Here is a 6,445-nt window from a genome sequence, read left to right as displayed (position 1 = left end):
GCAGCTTTAGTGCTAATCTCTTGATCTGTTGTATAGCGATTATGTTCCACACGAACAGCTCAATTTCGATAAGCAACGAGTCTCTAAATCCGCGAGTGGATAATAAATATAAATGTTAGTGCCTTTTTGTCACATATTATCATGGTGGGTCAAATCCAGATTAAGTTATAATCATAAATGTTATCTCTGCACACGCAGTTGTCGTTCGGGTTGCCGCTTAAGTTGACTTGTTTAATACTGTTAAAGGCGTGGCTTTGAAACTTGGTGGCTGGTCCTCTGAAGTGAGACTCTTTTCAAAGCATTCTAGGCAAAGTTGAGCTTATGATTGCCAATTCGGGAGGATAGTGGAAGAAAAGTAATTATGCCGGGAATTTTATTCTACATTTTCAACTATTTCATTCTATTTATATAAACTCCGTACCTTTATGGCCTTAGCTATTCTCTAAGCCATTAAATAAAGTTTGGATGTGTTGGGCTTGGAATAGCCGAGCAATAATTGATGCGAGATGTGCTGAGTCTACTTGTTGGAATCAGCGCTTGTTCTAGACTGTTTGTATACAAATGTTTTGTTAGGGACATATGTGAATGACTATGACATTGATAATCAGTACTGGAGTAAGTTAACAAGTGCGAATGGTTAAAAGTTATTTTATGTATATGGGGATATACAACAGGATGCAAAACAATTTTGCAGATGAACGGCAGCTGACGGCACTAAGAATAATAGGGTATCCCATAGTCGGGCGGCTATTTCTGATGGATTATTGGGTCGTTTTGTTTTCATAGTTTCGCTTGCATCCTCTTCGTGCGTTTGTAGTTGACCGCTTTGTTTTAACATTTCACTTGAAATTCAAAATTTCACTTCACTTCGGGCAGAATTTTCATTTATTTTTTTGAGTGGTCTACGCGCTGCATCGCCTCACATACAGGCGTCCAGCCAAAACAAAGCTTAACCAAAAAGAACAATAGAGAACAAGGTAGCGGTAATAAAACGACGAAAGTACAAATTTGAATACTCAGCATCGACACCAGAGGGCATTCCCAAACCTCAACCAAATATGTATACGATACTGCCAATAGAAAGACTTTTCTATTTACCCATGTATGAAGGCATTTCATTTGCTTGTAACAGAAAACTAAACTAGAACTAAGACTTGATTGTTAAACAAAAATGTTGTGAGCAAGCTAGAAAAATATTACTATAGTTAACAGAACAATGAATAAAGCTGTTACATAATGTTAATTGGAGCAAATCGTTCACTTTGGGTGGTGAAATATGTTTCTGCAGCTACTTTCAGTGTGATTTTAAAAAAATTTGAAAATTTTTCCGATTTTATCCGCTTTGCCGTTTTTTATGAGCTCTATATTCTATATTTATAAGCTTGACCTTTGTGTAGGTGCGATATACCTTTTTATACCCTGTACCCGTAGGGTAAAAAGGGTATATTAGGTTTGTGCAAAGTATGTAACATGCAGAAGGAAGCATCTCCGACCCCATAAAGTATATATATTCTGAATCAGCATGACGAGAGAAATCGATCTAGACATGTCCGCCCGTCCGTCTGTCCGTCCGTCTGGATGAACGCAAGGATCTAAGAAACTATAAAAGCTGGAACAACCAAAGTTGGTATCCAGATTCTCCTACTTCCGTGAAAGGATGAGTTTATTTTTTTTTTAATTTTCCCCTCCTTCTCCCGCTACAGAATTTCGTCAATAGCGTCCACATTTCAAATGCTACCTAAACCAAACTTTGCACACTTAATTTATACATAATTATCTACTGTTGTTTAAAATTCATTTTTTCAATTCGGTCAATTCTAAGAAAAGTTATTAGCGAAACAAATTCTCGCCAGTACAACCCCCACAAACTGCAGCAACAAGTTCGCTCTTCTTCTTCCTCTTTTTGCTGCTGCTATGGGCGCATATAACTCAGTGACGGAAGTTTACCTGGGTACAGGGTATTACACTGTCGGGCTTGCTCGACTGTAGCGTTCTCTCTTGTTTTATACCATACTCGTTCTTAAAGCCATATGATGTTGTAAGTATTACCTTCATAATTAGAGCTGTATGTGCTATGTTTTATACTATGTACTTCGATAACTCTAAAGGCAATTGTAGTCGACAATAATAAAAGAGCCTTGGCTCACGAATACGAGAACCAAATGAAAGCTTATATAATTATTAGGATAGTTCCTATATCCTTAAAAGTTAATTGTCTGGGATGTCTGTATGACTATGACTTACGATATATCTTTCTATCTCTGATAACTTGCTGGTTTGTTTTCCACTAAAGATTTACTTGACTTTGTTTCCGGTATACAAAATCTATTTCAAAATATGTATCTTTTCATTTAGATATGTGTGTACCTTTTTGCAGGTTAATTATCGGAATATTTTCGCTGCTGGCCGGGTAACTACAGCCGAATTTATATGGTGTAGGGTACACTGAATGAAATGTTGCGGAAATTATTGATTCACAAATTCGCTTGATTTGATTTTGATTTTTTTTTATCACAAATAATGAGGTTTTGTTTCGCTGGCATCTCGTTTGGTTTTATTATTCTGTACGGTTTGTTTTTTGATTTAATTGAAATGAATATGCCTGCCACATGTGCCCACGTGTGTGCACCAGTGAAGCGTAGTTTGTGGACTCTGAATTTTGATGCTCTCCCCACGGACGAATGCTACAAATAATAGTATATTATTGCCAACTATCACCGAACAGCATAAATTAATGAACATATGTAGAGCTAAATGAATGCAAAAATCAACACCACAAATAATAAAGGAATTTAGTAAAAGTATGCACACACATAGTTCATGTATGTACATATTCATGTATCACAGCCAGTTATTGATTTAACAAGTCCATAAGCCGCTAAATATTTAACCTATTTGAACAAATTTGATCAATATAAATCTAAGTGAAATATTTAATTTTGAATCTCTCTTGATTTGTAGCGGCGCTCAAAAGTATGCTATGGATTGAGAACAACAGTCCTGAATATTTGGCATTGTGTATGGAAATAAAGCAACTTCAGAATCGAATACCCCGCTCGCCCAACTAGCTTCAATTTGGAACTGTAAACTAGGAAATGCTGCCAATTGCTATTCAGCGCGCATTATTGCGTAATTAATTAAGTCGGCGTGTGAAACACCCTCTCATATCATACCCGCATTGTTTGCAGCAATTGGCGGCTTTACAGGGCATTAAACAGGGCAGAGCTGCAGGCAGCGCATGAGCAGCGATTTTATTTATGGCTACAACTTTCTTCAGAATTGACCTATCATGATGAAACTTGGCACACGGACACATAAGCACTAACTGGATGTAACTACCAAAATTGATTTCAAAATTTCAAGAATTACAAAATTCATCAATTCAACAAAAACACGAATTGCGGCGGAGTGGGGGGTGTATCAGAATAAAAAAATAAACTTGATCTGCCTAGGGCCTTTGGGAATCTGGATACCGAGTTTGGTTATTCTAGCTCTAGTACCTTCTGAGATCCTTATGCTCATACAGACGGACGGACGGACAGACGGACATGGCTATATCGACTCGGCTTGTCACCCTGATCAAGAATATATATACTTTGTGGGGTCTGCCACGCCTCCTTCTGTGTGTTACATACATGAGCACAAAACTAGTATAGCCTTTCACCCTTTGGATACAGGCTATAAAAATTCTTTCTTTCTGTCTTTGACGGACACAGCTAATAAGTCCAGAACGATCCGACCATGTTGGAGAGTCTTTTTCTCCTTCCTTATAATGATATTGAAACGGAATTTATGAATTAAATTAGTATGTTACTGTCATACCTAATGGTGTTGAATTACTGCTGCGTCACGTATGGTGGTCATGGAAAACTGAAATAATTGGTCTAATTTCCTTTACATACGAGTATACATACATATGTAATAATTTCGTTTTATCGGCCATTTCTGAAAACCTCAGAGACACATGCCATAGAATTCGATGGCTTGGTAAGCTTTAGCTATTTAAGCACTAAATAGCCCGCGTTTTTAGCATGGTTGAGTAAATAATATGATAGACCAGATCTAAACCGTGTTGAAAAAGTAATGCGAGCGAAAGAAATGACCATTAAAATGAGAAATAGGCTCACTTAAATGCAACCGACAGCGGCAATTGTGGGCGCATAATGGATGCCAACATGGATGCACACACGTGACACACAAATGGTCATCATAAAAATTTAGAAATTTTTCCAATGCGCAGCACGTAGCGCAGATTCCGGTTCACAATGTAACAGGTTAAACACTGTGCCACGTTAATTGCAGCGCTTAATTGCGCGACAGCTGCAACTGTTGCGACTGAGCCTGTAAATGTGTGCAACGGGGACCATTTTTATGCAATAACAATAAAGTTGCATAACAATGAAAAGGGCTTTCAGGCGGGATTCCAGGCCGGCTAACCTACGCTACTGACTATTTTGAAAAATGGCTGGCACACACCACGCACTAGTAGCACCGACCAATGGCCATTTGAAGTTGCCACAAAATGTTGCCAAATGAACTGCACCACAAACATGCATACATGCATACATGCATACCGTATACATTCGAGTATGCCAGCCTCCAGCTAACAATGGACACTCTAATTGCCATACATTTTCGGTCTTTGAAATGTATTAGGCAGGCGTTGTTTGTGGTTGCTCCTTCGTAGTCGTATTCACTTTTTGTGTTGGTATTTGTAATAGTCATGGGTGTTTGTTCGGCAATTGTCTTTGTTTATGTGTGTGTGTGTGTGTGTTTGTGTGTGAATGCACACGAGCAGCACGGACATTTAGGATAATTTCGTTTTTAAAATCACAGAATTTTATTTAACGATAGCTAGGCCTGGGAGTCTGTACAATGGTAGTGGACAATGGTCTGCCATTTATATTTGATTTTTTACAACTTGGATGTGGTTGGGGCCGTAATTACACGCACATTTTTGTAGGTGTACATTTTTGGCTCTTCATTCTTGACAAAGGATTATTTCAAGAGTACAAAACTGCAAATCAATCCGAAAACTATGTACTAGTTTCAATTGCATTTTCGTGATGCTCAGTGCAAAAAAGTCAGCCGAAAATGAGACAAGGACAGATCAGATGTCAGATAACAAAACTTAATGTTAAAGCTGGTTACTGAGAAAATATCATAGCTAGCCACAATCTCCATACAAAAAACACACTAAATTCATTTGTATCTATTCATGCGATCAAATGTGTAGTAGGATAAGTATGTGCATAGGAACTCGGGCAGTTACGTTTGCCTCCCGCAAAAGTTATAAGCAATTGTGTGGATCTTGATGTTTTTCTATAAAAATAGTGTGTGTTTATTTATTTTATTTTATTAGCTGTGGAATCTTCTCCGTTATTAAACGTTACAGCCAGGGAAAGCCCCTTAAGGTAAAACGATAATAGCTCATTGATAAAAGATTCGTACTTTCAAATTTTTATTATTGGCTTCCGTAAAGTAATGAGACAAAAAGCTGTTTCTCATTTCTCATCAGCGCTGCCCGCAGCTGTTGTTGATGTTGCTGCTTTGGTTCAACTTTGTGCTGCATACATACACGCATATAAACACGCATAGGTACGTGATGTAAATGTATGCTGTTAAAACTGAACATAAACATGTATTCTAATTTTATTAAATTAATTAATTTGTTTTTAATAATTTAATTTTTTTTTTTGTGGACAGTACAGGCTATTTTACTGTCGGGCTTGCTCGACTGTAGCGTTCTATCTAGTTTTTATACCTTGTACCCAAAGGGTACAAGGGTATATTAGTTTTGTGCGAGTGCACATGGAACACACAGAAGGAGGCTTGGTAGACCCCACAAAGTATATATATTCTTGATCAGCATGACAAGCCGAGTCGATATAGCCATGTCCGTCTGTCAGTCTGTCTGTCCATCTGTCTGTCTGTCCGTCTGTCTGTCCGTCTGTCTGTCTGTATGAACGCAAGGATCTCCGAAAGTATAAGAGCTAGAATAACCAAACTTGGTGTACAGATTCTCCTGAGACCGAGAAAGGACGAATTTGTTCATTTTTTCTGATCCACCCCCCCACTCCCCCCCCCCTATTACCGATTTTCTATAACTCCCGTAATTCTTGGAATTTTGAACTAAAATTTGGTAGACACATCCAGATAGTAATTATATATCCGTATACCAAGTTTCATTATGATAAAATGATCGGAAAGAAAGTTATAGCCATATAACCAGGCCCAATGCACACATACATACATATGTACAAGTACACAAACACTCATAAGGCACGATTCTGATGTAAATGTAAATATATGTATGCATGCATGGAATATTTTATATTTAATTAGTTAATATTTAGTTAATTAATTAAATTAATTTAGTTAATTAATTAAATTTAATTAATTAATTAATTAAATTACTTTTTTGTGGGGTGGTACAGGGTATTTA

The sequence above is a fragment of the Scaptodrosophila lebanonensis genome, unplaced genomic scaffold (assembly GCF_003285725.1).
Source record: "Scaptodrosophila lebanonensis strain 11010-0011.00,11010-0021.00 unplaced genomic scaffold, SlebRS2 tig00000024-arrow-pilon, whole genome shotgun sequence".
Classification (NCBI taxonomy): Eukaryota; Metazoa; Arthropoda; class Insecta; order Diptera; family Drosophilidae; genus Scaptodrosophila; species Scaptodrosophila lebanonensis.
Note: the sequence above shows the minus strand (reverse complement) of the source record.